Below are 19,885 nucleotides of genomic sequence, written 5' to 3'. Positions count from 1 at the left end.
CTCCATGGTCTAAATGTAGGGAATGATACACCCTAATAGATAAGAACCTCATCCATCTATAGCCACTTGTAATGTCATCAATATAGCTCTATGAAATCCCATCTCAAAGTGGTGGTAGACCCACCAAAGACCTAAAGATACATATCCAAACTAATCACTAACCAGGCTATTGTTAGTGATTTCTTTAGATATTTATCTTCTAGTAAATTTGATTTTAAATGAAACATGTTGGTCAAAATTTCCACCAATTTTTACCAACATTGGTAAAAATTTTACCAATCTTGGTCACAATTTCCACCAAAGATTTGTCGAAATTGTCATTGTGAGTTTGGCATATTGGTCGATCAAGGGCCAGCATTGGTCAAACTTTTGACCAATCTTTGGTGGAAATTTTGACCAAAGCATTGATTAGGATGTTGTCATGGGTTTGGCATCCTAGTCAATGATTTATTTGATATTTTGACCAAACTTGGTCAAAACTTTGACCAATGGTCTTATTAACAAGGGAGGCCATTTTCAACCAAATGCATCATTATCATAGGTCAGATCATAGGTCAGATCATTACCAAAAGTAGTAAGTCTACCAATTAGACTATCATAGGTCAAATCATTACCAAGTCTACATCTTAATTCTTAAATTGAATATACTCTAATTGCATAGATAGGAAGTAAAGTCCTCTGCACCTTACTTATCGCAGTCTCATTAGATATACTACCTCCAGCTCCTCTGATAGCATTCACCACTTCTTTGATTTAGCCACAATAATGTACAATAGTTTTACCTTCTTTTATTCTCATGTCATCAAACTTTCCTCTCGAGTTTTTTGTCTCTTCCCTCAATAAAATTTTGTCTCCTCTATGGAATTTTGTGAGCATGTCCCGCATTTTCTTTGCAACAATGCATTCCTTCACATCATTAAATTATGCATAACTCAATGTTGCTAGAAGTTCAATCATCATTTGGTTGTACTCTTGTTGCTCTTTCATTTGTTCAAATTTCATGGGTCTAGGCACCTCAATGTATTCATTTTCAAAGTAGTATGATGTAGAGTCTCCAATACCAGATAAATTCAATCTTATCAGTCCTTTCCAAGCTAGGAAGTTATGCTTTTTCATCTTAGGTATCTCTCTCTTCTACATCTTGATCTTTGGCTTGAGTCCTTCAAACTTTCTTTACAAGCACCAATGCTCTGATACCAATTTATATAATGATTTAGAATAACTAAGAGGGGGTGAATTTATTTTCCTTGGGTCCAAATGTACCAATTGAACTCTTACAAATTTCAAATAACTTAATCAATCTCATAAATCAACTTTGTCCATGTAGCATATCATCAGCAATTTAATTTTTCATGCAATTACTTAATTCTTTGTTCCAGTAAAATAAACTAATGTAAAAATATAGCATGTAGAAAAATAACATCCACACTTTCAAATAATACTTTGACACCAAGATTTAACATGGAAACCCGATTTAGGGGAAAAATGCCAAGTAACATGCTACCAATTGTTCACTCTTCTGAAGTGAGCTCAGTTAAGAGCCAACCCTATTAAAGGTTATACAATGCACTATTAAATGTGACCATTTTAAAGGATTAATCACCCTTTTAGGAGTGGCCTTGTTAGAGGACTTTAGATCATTCCATTAGAATGTCACCTTGATTAAAGGATTTATAAAATGATTGCTAGGTCAACCTTGATTAAAGGATTTTGTCTACCACAATGGTTAGAATGTAATAGTAGGTTTGATATGTAAAGTACAACTCACTTTGAAAATTCAAATCTTCATTTTTTCATTTTTTGGTTCATTTGTTGGCCTCTATTGACATCTCCATCACTGATCTATTTGGAATCTCCTCAAGCAATCATATTTCACCAAACTCTTCACACTTCACCTTTGTTTTTCTTCTCTTCACAACTTCTCCTTAAGATTTTCAATCAACAAAAAACCAACCTTTGAGAACATCTCTTATGCCTCCTTAAATAGGTAATTTTGATTTTTTTCACTTAAACATCACCATTGATCTTAGGGTTAGGTCAAATTCATTGAATTCTTCCATCATTGTGTCTCCTCCTTCTTCTAGAAACTTCTAATCAAATCATTGTCTTTGATCACTTAACAAACTCTCCTCATGCATTAAATACACCATCTCATCAATCCTTATCTCTCATGCACTTTGACTAATTCAAAATTCCAACTGTGTTAGCCTTAAACTTTATTGTTTTTCAAACTATAACTTTTGTTGTCACTCATCAATCATTGTGTTCTTTTTCTTGATCATCACTATGTAACTTGGCATACACTATACTATCTCCCTCAAAATCAATTAGCTCTCTTAGCTATAACTATGCTTAGTCACTACTAATAATTCTTTATGCATTTTTTTAGCAATAACTATCACTCAGCTTGAACTATTTTGTTTGACTTATACTTAAGTTCCTTAATCTTTTTCTTTAGCTCCTTCATTGACTGACCAATATTGATACTCAATCAATATTATCCTTTTGACTTCTTCCAAATCTAAGCTTCATCCAACTATTTTCTTTACTTTGTGTATTGATTAAACAACATATTTTCTTGTCAACGACTAACTTATCAAGTGCCCATCGTAAGTTCATGATACTTAACTTCTCATCACTTAACAACACTACTAGCTCACCTTGATATCTCTTCTTTGTAAATCCTCTTCATCAATCAAATGATATGGCACTCTACACTATTAGTAAATGTCTCTCCAATAGGTTTAGATAGTCTGTCTTACCAATAAATTTGGCATCAATGACAACATAACAATCACAACAATTGTAATTTCCAATATGAATCCTAAATCCAAAAGCTCTTGCAACTGCATCTCCAACTTATACATCTCAGTTTTTTTCATTCTATATGGGACTTGGATTAAGGCTCTACTCATTACATCTATGGAAAAGTTAAATTCCCTTTTAGGAAGTAGATCAAGTAGTTCTTCTGAAAATACATCTTATAACTCTCGCAAGATAGGAAAATCATTCAAACTAGGAGTGTCAAGATCCTTTGCATAAGATATGTATATAATGTACCCCTTACTCTTGACCTTCTTCAATTCCATGGTTGATATATTTCTTTAGTCCAAAGACTTCTTTCTACGTTTAACAATTGTAGGTATACCTAAGTCATCTAACTATTTAACTGACTTCTCCTTGCAATTTAACCTCTCAAGTTGGTAAAAAATTATTGAGAAAACAAAAATTATCCCAAATTAAATACATTGTAGACAAGCATATTTTATTGCAAGCACAAGAATTAAATAGATTAAATGGAAACAAAACAAAATCTAAAAAAGAAAGGTATCATGCAAAATGTTAGCAAGTAAAAATTATGTGGGGAAAAAATAGCACCATGGATCTTTTGTCAAAGAAAATATTTACAATATACTAAAACTAAAAAGATGACCAAATTATGCAGAAATGGTTCACAAGTGAAAAGTATCTGCTACTCAATTTGCAAATGGTTATTGTGTTTCCTCTTCAGCTCCTCCAGGTAAGGTCGTTCCTTCAAACATCAATTCTTATTCTATGCCATTGACTAATCTATACAAGAAATTCCTTTGTTGCTTTAATGGAATATTCCCTAGCATCAACGAAGAGGAAAGTTGTCCTAGGTCCTCACAACCCTAACAAGGATTTTTATCTGGTTCAAATAAATCTTGAAAATAGAAGAATGCACATGAATGGTTAGCAAGAGGGAAGATAAGGAAACCCTGATGACCAAATTAACATAATGAGGGTTCTCCGAATGTCTCTTTCTTGAATGCAATTGGGACTAATGTGATCCCTCTAGGTCCCCATAACAATTCTAGAGGAACTTATCCTTTACAAATTGGGCTTTTGAAGAAGGCTTCTTATTAGATTCAAGGCAATCCAGTTAGATCCCTTTGCTCAAAAGATGGGCCTCATACCTATCTTCCTGGGGTTTCATGGATCCCTGCTCCAATCTCATAAGAGCCCCATACTCTTATTCTCATCAATATCTTCACTAGTGGGCTTTGGGATTACTGTCAAAATTTTGGCTTATTTGTGAGATGGTGTGGTGAAGACCCATCTAGAACCCTAGCTAGAGACTAGTTGGAAGCATCTTTCAATTATCAGGTAAGGATTTAATCCCTTGGTAATAATGTTTTGTTCCTTGATTGTTCCTCTGTTGATTTAAGGAATATATTTCTTAATGGAAACCCTATCTTCTTTGAAGGTTATCATTTCAAATTTAAAAAATGGGTCCCCAAGTTTGACCCTTTCCCTTTTGATATTGTTAAAGTTCTAAAATGGGTCATCTTTAGAAGTATTCCTATTGAATTATTACAAAGCAACATTCTGAGTCAAATTGGCAATTCATTTGGTCATTTTAGCTTAGAAGAGAATTTTATTTGCTCCACCAATGTTAAGATGTTAATTGAAATGGAACTTTCCATATCCAACTTTAATCAAATCAAGATCATTACTAACAATTCTATTCATTATCTACAGCTAGAAATGTTTAAGGGTAAGATGTCTAGAAAGCTAATATGGCAACCGCCCCCCCATGTAGGAAATGTAACAAAATTTAAGATTTAAGAGACATAGATCTAAAGGGGTCTTCCTCCTTGAAATATGACATCAACATCTCCTTCAACCCCCAACATGGTGCCCTTATTATTTCTAGCATAACTAGTTCTCTTGGTATAGATTTATTGGGTCATACATTGGAACTTATTGCTAAGGAAGGAAAAATTGGTGAGGATCAAGAAGCACCTAAAGCTATATAGTAGGCACTACATTGGAACCTATTGCTAAGGAAGGAAAAATTGGTGAGGATCAAGAAGCACCTAAAGCTACTCCCATAACTCCTCCATCAACATTAGAGAAGGGACCTATTATGAATGACATTCCACCAAATCCAACAAAAGTTGAATGTGAGGGTCAAGCTGAAGACATGAGGGTTATTTCTCCCCTCCCTCATTATCAAGATTTGGTTCGCTCTAATGTAGCTATTTGTTGAGTTGTCATTTTGCATGATGCTTAATGGTAGGAATCCTTTCAAACTCCTCTCTTGAAAAGATAATCTAGGATCAACTCCAAGGTTTTGGGTGATCTTGCGACCTACTGGAATCCACTCAATTGACGATAAATGTATATGTTCATGAGCAGGCCTTTTCTGCTTCGACCAATTTTAGCTAATATGTTCAATCTACTATTTTGAAAATGTAACAAAAAAAGAGATATATATTTTGGTATTTTCTATTTTATGATGAATGCAATTTATCGATGCAACTATATGAATTCCTATTTTAACTAAGTGTTAGCAAAGAAAGTAACAAAGATAAGGTAATGAGAGATTAAAGAAAATAACTTGAAAGGGAAATTCCTAATAAACATAAACCACAATAAATAAATAAATTGTGAGTTAAATCATCAAAAAGATCAAGTAGGAAACTAATGAAAATAGGAGCACCACTTCCTCAATTCCACTAATGCAATCATCAACGGGAACTCAACAATAACTGAAAGATGTTTTACTTCTCATCAAATTACAAGGCCACGAAAAGTGTGCTCATGCAAGACAAGAACTTATGCCATAATAATAGGTGATATTTTTTTCAACTCGGTACGTCAGTAGAATTTGTTAATACGAGGAAAACACCAGAATTAAAAGGTCACACAATCATAACAACACAATAAAACCATTGGCTCCATTATTATTCATGAAGATTTATCCACAAAAATAACACACTTAAGAAAGAATAACTAAACTCAAAATAAGAGAACCAATAGCATATATTACTGCATCAAAATTATGGCCTAGAGTACATATTAAATACATGAATTTATAAGAAATCATCTCCTCCCTTTGTGCTAGGAAAGAGAGTTCAAAAAATGTAACTCATGCTAAAAAACTAATAAAACAAATCAAATTATATACAAATTGACTCTCTAAATGGTGCTAAGTAGGTCTCCACCTTTGTTTATATCAATTAATGGGTGCATGAGCCTTTACATGACTTAAAATAATGAAAGAAGAAGTACATTAGAAGAAGGAAGCCATGAGATGATTTGGAAATCTCTGGAAGCTCTAAAAAATGGATTCTTGTCCTTCTCTAAGCATTTCTATGAGTTCAACTGTCATCAAAATACATTTCTAATGTATGAAAAGCTCTAAATTAGGAACTGGTAGTTAACTATCGGTGCATTGCTTCTTTTTTTAAATTTTTGATGCACCTCTGAGAAAAGCACACCTATGCAACTTGATCACAAGTTCCACAAATGTAAAATTTTCTCCAAGTGTCAAAATTAAATTTCCAACACCTGGGTTTTGTTCCCCTTTATACCAAAATGATGTCTAGATGTTTGCTCTTGAATTGCTTTATTATTTCCATTACTTGGGAAGCTTTTGGAAAATTCAAAGCTCCATACTTATCCTTTACTATTTGCCAATAATTGTTGGCCTCTATCTCGGTTGCTACAAAATCCTCAAGTTTGGTGTCCAGCTCCAATAATAGCTCTTCGGTCTTGAATGCTTGCCTAATATCTTCATCTGACGAAGCATCTTCGAAGGTTCCTCAAAATTGTTGGACCATTGATTGCACTATGTTGAGATTTTTCTTTGACTCTTCTTCAAAAATCTCAAGGTCAGCAGCATTATAGTACCTTTCTTCTTCCAAAATTTCCTCTTAAGTTTGGTCCCTTATCTTTTGAATATTTGCATATAGTCCTTCCATGATTTTATTATGGGCAGATTTTTTTTAATCCAATCATTGAGGTTGTCAAGCTCCTTAGCAGTGAATATGATACCTTTGACCTTTAATTTATTGGAGCGCTTGAAGATCATTTTCCTAGGTATGTACCTTATCAATCAATCCAAAATCCTAGTTCACTATGGATACTAGCTTATCTACACTCGACTGAATATGGTGTAACAGGCTCAAATTTTGTGGTATTATTTGTATACCCTTTTCCTCAAAATTGGCATGTCATTGTTGGCATGCTCCCAAAAATGAATCAAATTGTACAAATCACTAATGTTTTCTCTCTAGTATCGTAGCAAGAGTGATCTCTAGATTATCCACGTCTATTGGGCCCATAACTCCATGCAAATAACCTCTCAAAAGCTCATTTTATTTTTGTAGCATTAGCAACTCAAACTCATCTTGGTCCATATGTCTGAACATCTCTTTCATGCTTGTAGTGATCATCACTTTTCTGGTATCTACCGTGGGCCTTCCCAACATGGCCTCCTTGATCTGGTGATCTTTAGGAGTTAGTTCCTCAGTGTTAGTGTGCAGAGGAGTAATAATTATATGTGCAAGAAAGCCTTGATCTTGCTTCTTCATAATGATGGCCAGTAATCGTGCATCACCCATAGGTGGCTCAAGATTCTTGATGGCTTTAATCAGCTCTTTCATTCCCTCCACTATAGGCCCCTTTCCCTTGTAAGTTATCTCCAGAGTTTTTTCCTATTAAGAAAGATCAACAATTGGATTTTTTGCATTTTCTTGGTCTAAGGTCCTATCCTCTATATCATAAGGAGTTTGTTGAGAATCTTCAGGTGTTTTCCCTTCCTCCAATACTTCATCAGCTTGTAGTTTTTGGGGCTCAACTTCCTATATTAATTTTTCTTCTATTTTGTAGCCTAAGGAAGTGGTGTTACTAATCCTTTTTCTAACAATGACAAATCTTGATATGGTGGTTGTAGTATACCTAGAGGTCCTTGAGGTAGAGGTGGCATTTGACTCTAGTCCTCTCCTAAGGATTCACTCCTAGGGGTATCTCTTATCTTTTCTCCCACCATATCAGTACCTACTAGCATGAAGTAAAAATTGGAGAGATTAAATACATTTGTTTCTTGCCCCTCCATATCATCTATCTATTATTTTTGTTCATCCTCTAATGTTGAAATGTGAATAGGCTCATTTTGAGCAGATGGAGGGGTCAAGGTTGAGCTTCTTCTCCTTTCTTCTTATATTTTCCATGATGAGTGAGTCCTCTAACTCAACGGGACATATTCAATTTTCTCACCCTCGTCTTCTTCTACTTCAGCTTTAAGAATCATCTTAGGAACCTGAGGAATTGGAGTAGTTTTCTTCTTTAAATTTCTCCTCTTTGTCCCTACCACCTATGTTTCAATTCTTACTCTTTTAGGGGCTAAGGATGAGGATTCTAACTCTATAGCTATTGGTAGCACTTATTGTTCTTCCTCTCCCTATTCCTACACTTTCTCTTTCTCTTGTTGTGGAAGCACTTGCTCAATTTCTTGGACTTGAGTTGTTGGGTCAGCCTGGAGCTCTACTTGTTTAGGTTGCACATGTTCTTGTTGAGGTGCTTTTGCAAGAGACATTTTCTTCTTTCCCTTTTCCAGAGCTCTCTTCCTTCTTACACCCCTATTAGCTTCAAAATGCTCTGAAATCTCCCACTCATGTTGATGCATCATTTTTGGCCTCACTAGGGATTGAGCCGAGAAGGTTGATCCTGTAACTTTTACACCTTTAACTTTAATATGTTGTGTTATAACTTGAAGAGGAATAGCCTAAGAAACTTGATCAAGTTTGAAAGGTTTCTTGATCCATTCCTTCATTAATTGAACTATGTAGCGAGTTTTGTGATTGATATTTTCATTCTTGTCTATTCTAATGTCCACATTCATTATAGGCTTTTCATAGATTTTACCCCTATTATATAATGGGTCTAGTACATCTTCATTATCCTTCTTGACATCCTTTAATGGGATCTTTGTTTTGAATACCTTCTTTGCCAGGAACAGAGTCATCCTACAATGATCCCTTATTTGGATATCATAGTCATCTACCACGTTCATCCAATGATCCTCCAATACATCTTCATGCACAAATTTCTTTTGTGCCATGTGTTGCATCATCCCTATATTGTCGAAGTAGGGGCAAGGGGATTTGTACTCTTCTAGTGGATATTGATCCCACTTTGAATCAAAAGTAGCAATATCTTGCTTTTGTTTAACTACAAAAGGACAAATTACCATAGGCCATAGCCATGTCTTCTTATGTTATTTTCTCACTCTATCATATGCAGATGTGAGTTGCCTGGCAATCTCCAACAAAATGAGCCTATTTGATGGATACCTCAGGAGTTTCTTCAGATTCTCCAATGTACTAGCCACCCTTAGGTTGGTGAATATTTTGAACTCGATATAGTATGCACCGTCCTCTCTGTTCCTGGTCATTGCTTCCACTAACATAATTTTGGCATAATCACCCTTTATGAATCGAATGATTGCAAATATGAAACTGTCATTCACCACTCTCTACTATATGCTTTGGTTTGATAATTTCTTCTTGACTATTTGAGGACATACCATATAAGTCCAGGCATTACCATCTTGCATGCTTCCCTTCTTATAAAAACCCAAGTAGTCTTACGTTCTAGCCACCAATAAGTACACCAAATATGATGTCATGTAGAATTTTGGATCAGCTTTAACAGCAACCAATTTCTCATCAAGGTTATTGCTTAAAGTGGTGGCCTAATCAATTGGTGCTCTTGTCATTCTAATTGTTTCTATGAAATGGACCATCCAAATGTCAAGATGTCCATCCATAGGGAGTCCCATTTCTCTTCTTAAAAGTGCAATTGCATAGCCAACATCATCCTTCATGTACCCTCATGTCATATCCACTTTACTAACTCTGTGGCCTACTAGTGTTCTATCAATCAAGAAGGATGATTGAATTATCTCGTTAGCTTCATTTCCATTCTCTTGGTACCATCTATTAGCTCCTTCATAAGTAATCTCCAAATACTAAGCTTTCCTTGGGAGATGAAATACCTTCTCAATGTTTCGAGGTTAGAGGTTAAGAACTATTTATCTATTGACACTCTTAATGACCTTTTCTTCAGACACATAATGTTCTACCAAGTTCATAATAAACTTTGAGGATTGTAATGAAGTTGGGTGTGAGGTTATGTTGACTAAGCCTGAATTCATAATTGTAGATATCATGGCAGACGTTTCCTTGGGCTTATTGTAAATGGTGAGGAATATATTCTAGTCAATATGTTCTAGCTTGGTATCTCTGATCTTTGCATGCTAATCTTAAAATGGGGATTTCCTTAGTGCACCTTGGTACTTGAAAATAATGGGCTTGGGAGCAATCTTTTTGGCCATTGAAGAGGATGATGATGTCATTTTATCTGCACAACAGAGGAGACATTAGTCTGGACAGCTAAAAGCAAACCTAAAACAAACCCTAATTGACCCTAAACAAATGAAAAAAGTAAGCCAAAACCACCCAAAATAGTTAGAACTAAATGAATTATCTATTAGCCCTATTGTGCAAATTAGTGTACCTAGTGCACCCTTACAAGTGTGCTAGGTGTGCTAAATGGTCCCTATTTGACCATTTAGGTGCAGTTGTGCACCTATGCATGTACGCACCTAGGTGAGGTCACTGCAACATTTGGGGTCAAATTACAAAGACAATTTGTAATGGTGGAGTAATTTGTGGTCATTTTTATTTTATTTTTTGCAATTATCCCTGACACCATTGCAATATCAATGTTGGTGTCATAATTGCAACACCCTCACGAGCATTATAAAAAAAAGAAACACGATAAACATTTTCCATTAGTTTTGATTTTGGAGAGAGTTGTGTGCGAAAGAGGTGGAGAGCTATGAACTTTATCGTGGTGCCCTTGTGATCTCTACATTTCATTGTCATTCCATTTCTCTACGATTTCATTGTTGTGTCATGCCTTTGCTTTTTGATTTCATTTTCATGGCATGCCCTTGCTCTATGATTTTCTTCAAGGGCGAGAAGAGGTACATATGTAAAAATTTTTTTATTTTCCTTGTAAACATGTATGTCTTTATATTTCCTTCTAAACATGTATCTCTTTATATATTCAAAGAGATCTTTTTCAAGGTGCTTATTAAATATATGTTCTAGCTACATACATATTCCAAAATCCAAATAATAAAACAATAAAATTCACTCAACCCATGTTAAGTGTCTTACCTCAAGATCCTACACAAAAATAATACAGACCATGAAAAACAGGTTGATTTCACAAGAAATTTTACAAAAACATATCATAGCAGAATTTTTAGAAAGAAACAAGCCATAACCAATTAAATGGGTCTAGTTGTTGATTGGTTGGGTTGATATATATGTATATTTAATAGATTTATGGCATCTGCAAGGGAATGACCCTCGTGATTATGCATGTGTTTGGTACATTTCTTATCTGTGATATATCTCTACATTTTGTTCGTGTACCCTTGCTTTGTGATTTGGTTGTCATGCCCTTGTGATCTCTATATTCTGTTGTCATGCCCTTGCTCTATGATTTTAGTGACGTGCCCTTGCTCTATGATTTTTTTGCTATGTCGTGCCCTTGCTTTGTGATTTTGTTGTCATGTTGTGTCCTTGCTCTAAGATTTTGTTGCCATTCCCTAGCTCTGCAATTTTCTTTAATGGTATGTAAATGTTGGTTTCTTTTCCTTCTAAATAGGTATCTCTTTATATCTCATTTTGAACATGTCTATCTAGAGATCTTTTTTAAGGTGCTTATTACATATTAGCTACACAATAGAAAATTGATCTAGATACATACATATTCTAGAATCTAAATAATAATAAAATAAAACTCAATCAACCCATGCAAAGTGACTTACCTCAAGATCCTCCACAAAAATAATGCAGACTAGGAAAAATGGGTAGATTTTGCAATAAACTTTACAAAAACATATCATAGCAGATATTTTTAGAAAGAAACTAGCCATAATCACAAGGCTCATTCCCTTATATAAGCCTCTTCCACAATGACATTACCTCTAAACCTTGCAAAGGATGTTGAAGTGGTTTCCAACCTTGAAACACTCTTATAATTATTTGATACTTGGGATCATCATAGGGAGACTGTGCCAATACTTGAAACACTCTTATAAGCATTTTATATTTAGACTATAAATTCTCAAAGACACTTGCAAGTGATTCCATTTTCATAGTACCTACTGCAACACTTTCCTAGATTATATCTAGTGGCTCCCATAATATCCTCTATGTTGTTTAGTTGTTGTTTCTATTGCACAATCTCTTTCTAAAGTCGCTCCTTCTCATTCTCTTTCTAAATCTCCTCCTCCTTTGCTCTCGTGCCCTAAATTTTGATTATCAAACTTTTGAGTGCTTGCCTCTACCCTAGCTAAAATCAACTTCATAGTGTGTTTTAACTCTGGCATAGGTGTTTGATCATTGATATCTTTCATTTCAGCATTCAAGTTTTCAAGATTGGTCAACACCCTCACTTGTGGACCTCTCATGTCAAGCACTTTTTGTATTGTTTCAACACCATGTTCTTGCTTTTGAGCTAATAGTTCTTCAAATGCATTTTCTTGTAAAACATTAATTTTGTTGAACAATCGTAAACCCTTAGAAAATGCATTGTTGTTTTCATGTATGTATGTATATGTGTACATATATATATATAGATATATGTATGATGTATATATATATATGTGTGTGTGTGTGTGTGTGTGTGTGTGTGTGTGTGTGTGTGTGTGTGTGTGTGTGTGTGCATATGTATGTATAAATGTATATAAAGAGATCTTGTGGATTGTGGATTATGGATTATAAACATAAATGAAATTTAATCATTCCCCATTTTTTTTGATTGATTGTGGAGAGTTGAACACGAAAAAGGGTGAAAAGCTCCGAATGAGGATGGAGAGCTCTGAACATTGGTGGAGATCAGTGGAGATCTAGGATTTTGTTTTTGTTCCCTTGTAATCTTTGTGCCCTTGCTCTATGATTTTCTTCAAGGGGAGAAGAGCTACCTATGTTTAAAAAAAAAAAAATCTTTCTAAACATGTATCTCTTGTCCATATATAATAGCTTTGGTCAAATTCAACGATAACTTATTATGATGATTGTATGCATATGTGCATGTATTTATGTAAATCAGTTCACTACATGAACTGCTTTACATGCATACATACACAATTGCATAGTACTTGTGCTAAATTAAATTAATCATTCATGTCTTGGATTCACACAAGCAATTATCCTTGCATTCAATCAAATGTATTCATACCAAACTAAGTATGCAGAAATCTGTACTTATAGATTATATTATCTCTTGGTGATTGAGTAAAATCTCATGCATAATATCGTCTAGGTAATGATTGAATGCATTTACATTAAGTCATAATAGGATCGAGAAAATTATCCATTTATGTTACTTCATACTTATTTTATTGAACATTTTGTTTAACACAATCAGTAATACTAGAATTATAGAGCTATAGCTAGTACTCTTCTTTACTTTATTTTATCATATACATTTGAAACTATTATTTTTCTTAAAATTACGCTGTATATTTGTTATCACTAAAACACAAATATAGATCTATGATAGCTATCTTTTTCAATTTCAAGATCTTCATATTTAATGTGAAGAGTTTCCACAACTGGACACTGGAATACCACATAGCTCACAGATTTTTCCACCAAATTATATTTTTATTAGAATTTTGTCCTTCAAAAATATTATAGGTGAATGTTCTTTTTATTTTCCATATATTTAATAATTTTTCACTTGTCATTTGAGCTAATTTTCTACTATGAGATAGAGACATCTATCGTAAGGATGGACATGCCAATTTTGATTGTCCCTCTTTCAAAGTTGATTCCCTTATCTAATTAATGAAACTACTTGCAATTGACACCCTAATTTTCTACAACTTGCCTGATCAGCCATTTGCACAAACGAATCATCCCATATCCACAAACAACATCTACGCTTGTGTAAGTCTCTCTCCTCTAAAGATCCAATACATGGAGCCATTATCATCATGAGTAGACTCACTCTCCTCAAATGAATTCAATAAAAACTATTCATACCAAACAAAGTATGCAGAAACCTATACTTGCAAACTATATTATCTCTTGGTGATTGAGTAAAGATCAAATACAATTTTCCAAAGTGATAAAATTGCATATGCAAATGTATGTATGTATGTATGTACTGCATCTTGTTGTTGTGCTTTTTTGATCTCTGCATATATATGTTTGTATGTATGTATATACATATATATACATATGGATGTGTGTGTGTGTGTGTATGTATATATATACACATACATATACATAAAGAGAAGCTTCTATAATCACCTGCTAGGGAAAAAATAAAGAGATACATGTTTAGAAGGAAAAGAATAGAACATTTATATGGGTACCTCTTCTCCCCTTGAATAAAATTGCAGAGCAAGCACTACTACATTTGGGCCCAAACACCACAACTTACATTGTCATCACAATTTGACCCCAAATGTTGTAGTGTTGAAAAGGGAACATGGATTACAAGGGCATGATATGGAAATTAAATCACATAGCAAGGGCACGGAGATCACAAGGGCACAACAAAAAAATACAGAGATCACAGGGGCATGGCAATGAAATCCTAGATCTCCACTAATCTCCACCAAGGGCACGAAAATGAAATGCGAAGATCATAAGGGCATGGAAATGAAATGTAGTGATCACAAGGGCATGGCAATAAAATCTCCACCAATTTTCAGAGCTCTCCACCCTCATTTCGAGATCTCCACCCTCATTCAGAGCTCTCCACCTTCTTTCGCACGTAACTCTCCACAGTCAAAAAAATGGGGAATGATTTATGTTGTGTTTTCCTTTTCTTTTCTTTTATATCTAAAATCAACTTCACATTGTGTTGTAACTTTTTGATAGGTGTTTGATCCTTGATAGCTTTCATTTCAGCATTTCAACATTCAAATTTTCAATTTTACTCTTCATTATATAGTTTTTTCCACCCTAAAACCCACTTTGTTACTTCATTAAAATTAGGACTTGAACAAAGCCAATGATAAAACAAAGCCCATATTTGAGAATCTAAATAATAAAAAAATAAAACTCACTCTACTTGTGCCAAATGACTTAGCTCAAGATCCAACACAAAAATAATGCAAACCAAGAAAAATGGGCAAGAAATTTTAGAAAACATATCATAGCAGATATTTTTAGAAAGAAAAAATCCATAACCTAGTTAAATTAGTCTAGTTGTTGATTAGTTGGGTTGATTACAAATTCCTATAGAACTATCATCAGATTTGGTACAAGCAAATGAACAATAAGTTGTTCCTAGCTAGCAAGATCAAATACAATTTTCCACGGTGACAAAATTGCATATGCAGATGTATGTATGTATGTATGTATGTATGTATGTATATATGTATGCATGTTTATATAGAGAAATCTTATGGATTGTGGAGTTCAATGGAGATCTAGCATTTCATTTTTGTGCCCTTGTGATCATTGCATTTTTTTATCGTGCCCTTGTGATCTCTGCATCTTGTTGTCCTACCCTTGTGATCTATATATATGTACATATATGTATTTATGTATGTATATATTTATATATATATATATGTATATGTATGTATGTATGTATGTATATAAAGAGCGAGATCTTGGCACAACAGAAAAACAATAAAACTCACTCAACAGGTAACATGGCCATGGGTATTGTCATAAGCTTTTAAACATAACTATATCAGGAGTGAGTTAGGATGTATATAGGTTAACCCTACATTAACTATAAACTACAACACAAAGGTTGCACTAGAGTATTATAGTATTTTAATTATAGAAAACCTTCTAATTTTCCCAAGTGGGTGTATGATTGTGAAGAACTATATTAGGTGAGTAAAGCTCACCAGTGGTTATAGGAATACAGCTACATCAAAACAATTAGAAACTAAAACTACATATTCGTTAGAGTGATTAGTTCAGGGGTCTTGATCCTATGGATACGGGTATGTAGGTAGCCTGGTAGGCAGAGTATGCCTCCGGTATGTAGGTGTGTTAGACATAGTTAGGTAGCCTTGGACATGGTTAGGTAGCACTTAACCATGTATGTATGTATGTATTATGTATGTATGTATGTATGTATGTAACTATTCTCTACTTAACAATGCCATCCATGTGTGTTGGGGGGGGGGGCAGTTGAGCTTGCACCTTTGGCAATACTTCATTTCCATTTTTTGTGCTCTCTGAATGAAAGGTATATAACTTTTCAAAACACATACTAACCAGTTGAAGATTGAGCCAAAAAATTGTAAGAACAATTGTGCCAAAAGAGCTTTAAAAATGATTGTGCACGATAATCATCTTTTTATATTTTGTTTGGCATAGTTTTTCTTACATTTTATGATGGTTGGTGAGAACAAAATTCCAAACTAATCAGGTAGGTGATAAGACTTGTGTCTTATGATAAGACATATTTCTTTATTTAATAGAAATCCTAGAATATATCTAATTGAGTTTATTTTTATTTGGTTTTGGCTAATACAAACTTTTATTTCAAATCTATATTTTTTTCCAAATGCCATGATTTCTAATGAAAAAATCTAGCTAAAATATTGTATAGAAATCCTCGAATATATCTAATTTTGTTAAGGGAAAATTTGTTCAACTTTTAAAAGAGTATTTGTATTTAATGATTGCTTTCTTTTGCAATAGAATTTGAAATATGTTTACTTGTCTACACCTCTTAATTACAACTACGTTTTCTATGTGTTCAAGAAATATGAGTTTTTGAAATTCCAATTTGACTTCAATTAGATTCAAGAAAATTAGTTGAGATGGGGTATTGACAATGTAGGAACATGTTGGGAAACTTAGTGGACTATGTTATTATTTGTTCTGTATTTTCTAGTAAATTTAATTGGAATGTCTAGATCTAGCAGACTTGGTATTTTATGCGTATCTTATTAAAATTTTAAAATAATTATAGATAAATAACTTGATTTAAATTCTACAGGTTTTGAATTGTATTGGCACACTCTCCCTATGAGCATCCCAAGTATCCACTGTGGCTGTTAATTTGGTCTAGTTGCTAATAGCTGGGTCGATTAGAAATTTCTATAGAATTGTCTTTAGATTAGGTATAATAAAACAAATAATCAATTGTTCCCAACTAGCAAGATCAAATACAGTTTTCCAAGGTGATAAAATTGCATATATAGATGCATCACTTGAATGCTAGGCATGAAGTGCATTCCCCAATTTATAACGAATGGTTTGATATAAGAGCTCCATACATTGGCCCAACAATGGAAGCTAAGGATGTAGCCATGCATGTATTGGCACACTCTCCTTGCGAGGATCCCAAGTATCTAATGTTGTTGTTAATTTGGGCATCACTGTATGATCCAGAATGTTATGAAGTACTAAAGCCAGTAATAGCTTCTCCCATGTCTCCAAAAAATAGAGCATAGGTTCAAGGTCCCTTGGCTCCCAAGAATTTGTAGCTACTATTCTCACTGCTAGAAGGATAGCTTCAATTAAGAGTTGAGTGTAAGGAGTTGAAGAAGCAAGTTCTACTTCTGTGTATATGCCATCTTCATGAGGCTCATTCCCTTGCAAAAGCCATAACCCAATTAAATATACGTATATATACAAGCCATAACCCAATTAAATGGGTCTAGTTGTTGATTACCTGGGTTAATTACAAATTCATGAAGAATTGTCATTAGATTAGGTATGATAAAAGGAACAATTAGCATTATTTTTATGCAAGATCTCAAGCTAAGTCACTTAGCATGGGTTGAGTGAGTTTTATTATTTAATTACTTGGATTTTAGAATATGTATGCAGTTGGATCAATTTTTCTATTGTGCTAAGATGTAATAAGCACCTTAAAATAGATCTCTTTGTATACATACATACATGTATATGTATATGTATATGTATATGTATATGTGTATGTATATGTGTATGTATGTATGTATGTATGTATGTATATGCATACATGTATATACATACATATACATACATACATACATACATACATATACATACACATATACATATACATACATATACATACATACATACATGTATACATGCATATACATATACATATACATATGCATATGCATGTACAATGTAGAGATCTAGAATTTTGTTTACATGCCCTTGTGATCGTTGGATTTTGTTGTCGTGCCCTTGTTATCTCTACATCTCATTGTTGTGCGCTTTGGATCTCTGCATTTCATTCATTTTAATGTACCTAATATGATGATAGTTATATAGGAATTCGTTGTCATGCCCTTGTAATCTCTGCATCCAAGTATCTACTACCTCTATTAATTTGGGCATCACTATAAGATCCCAAATGTTATGAAGTACTGAAGTCGGTAGTAACTTCTCCCATGTCTCCAAAAAACATAGCATAGGTTTAGGGTCCCAAGAATTTGTAGCATATATTCTTGCTACTAGAAGAATAACTCCAGTTAAGAATTGAGTGTAAGGAGTTGAAGAAACAAGTTTTTCTTCTGTGTAAATGCCATAATCACGAGGCTTGTTCCCTTGCAGAAGCCATAACCTAGTTAAATGGGTCTAGTTGTTGATTACCTGGATTGATTACAAATTCTTATAGAATTGTCATCAAATTAGGTACAATAAAAGGAACAATCAGCATTATTTTTGTCCAGGATCTTGAGCTAAGTCACTTAGCACAAGTTGAGTGAGTTTTATTGTTTAATTATTTGAATTTTTTGAATATGTATGTAGGTGGATCAATTTTTTTTTGGTGTAGTTAATATGTAATAAGCACCTTAAAAAAGACCTCTCTATATACATACATGTATATATATTTATGTATGTATGTATATGTATGTATGTACATACATGTGTGTGTGTGTGTTTGTATCATGTGGAGATCTATGATTTTGTTGTCATGCCCTTGTGATATCTGCATCCCAAGTATCTACTATAGCTATTAATTTGGGTATCACTATATGATCCAAAATGTTATGAAGTACTGAAGCCAATAGTAACTTCTCCCATGTCACCAAAAAATGTTGCATAGGGTTCAGTGTCCCTTGGCTCCCAAGAATTTTTAGCAGCTATACTCGGTGCTAGAAGAATAACTTTTGTTAAGAGTTGAGTGTAAGGAGTTGAAAAAGCAAGTTACGCTTTTGTGTAAATGCCTTAATCACAAGGCTCATTCCCTTGCAGAAGCCATAACCTAGTTAAACACATGTATATATACAAGCCATAACCCAATTAAATGGGTCTAGTTGTTGATTACTTGGATTAATTACAAATTCATGTAGAATTGTCATTAGATTAGGTACAATAAAACTAAAAATCAGCATTATTTTTGTGCAATATCTCGAGCTAAGTCACTTAGGACGGGTTGAGTAAGTTTTATTGTTTAATTATTTAGATTATGGAATATGTATGCAAATGAATCAATTTTTTTGTTGTGCTAAGATGTAATAAACACCTTTAAAAAGATCTCTTTATATACATACATACGTACATACATGTATATGTATGTATGTATGTATGTGTGTGTATGTATGTATATATGTATATGTATGTATGTATGTACATATGTATGTATATGTATGTATGTATGTTTGTATGTATATGTATGTATATATGTATGTATGTATGTATCATGTGGAGATCTAGAATTTTTTTGCTGTGCCCTTTTGATCACTGCATTTCATTGTCATGCCCTTGTGATCTTTGCATCTTGTTCTTGTGCCCTTCTAATCTCTGCATCTCGTTCATTTTATTGTACCTAATATGATGATAGTTATATAGGAATTTTTTGTCATGCCCTTGTGATATTTGCATCCCAAGTATCTATTGTTGTTAATTTGGGAAACACTATATGATCCAACATGTTATAAAGTACTGAAGCTGGTGGTAACTTCTCCCATGTCTCCAAAAAATGTAGCATAGGTTTAGTGTCCCTTGGCTCTTAGGAATTTGTAGTAGCTATTCTCACTACTAGAAGAATATCTTCAATTAAGAGTTGAGTGTAAGGATTTGAAGAAGCAAGTTCTGATTCTACGTAAATGACATAATCA

Source organism: Cupressus sempervirens, chromosome 4 (assembly GCF_028749045.1).
Source record: "Cupressus sempervirens isolate cs-2001-9-10 chromosome 4, ASM2874904v1, whole genome shotgun sequence".
NCBI lineage: Eukaryota > Viridiplantae > Streptophyta > Pinopsida > Cupressales > Cupressaceae > Cupressus > Cupressus sempervirens.
Note: the sequence above shows the minus strand (reverse complement) of the source record.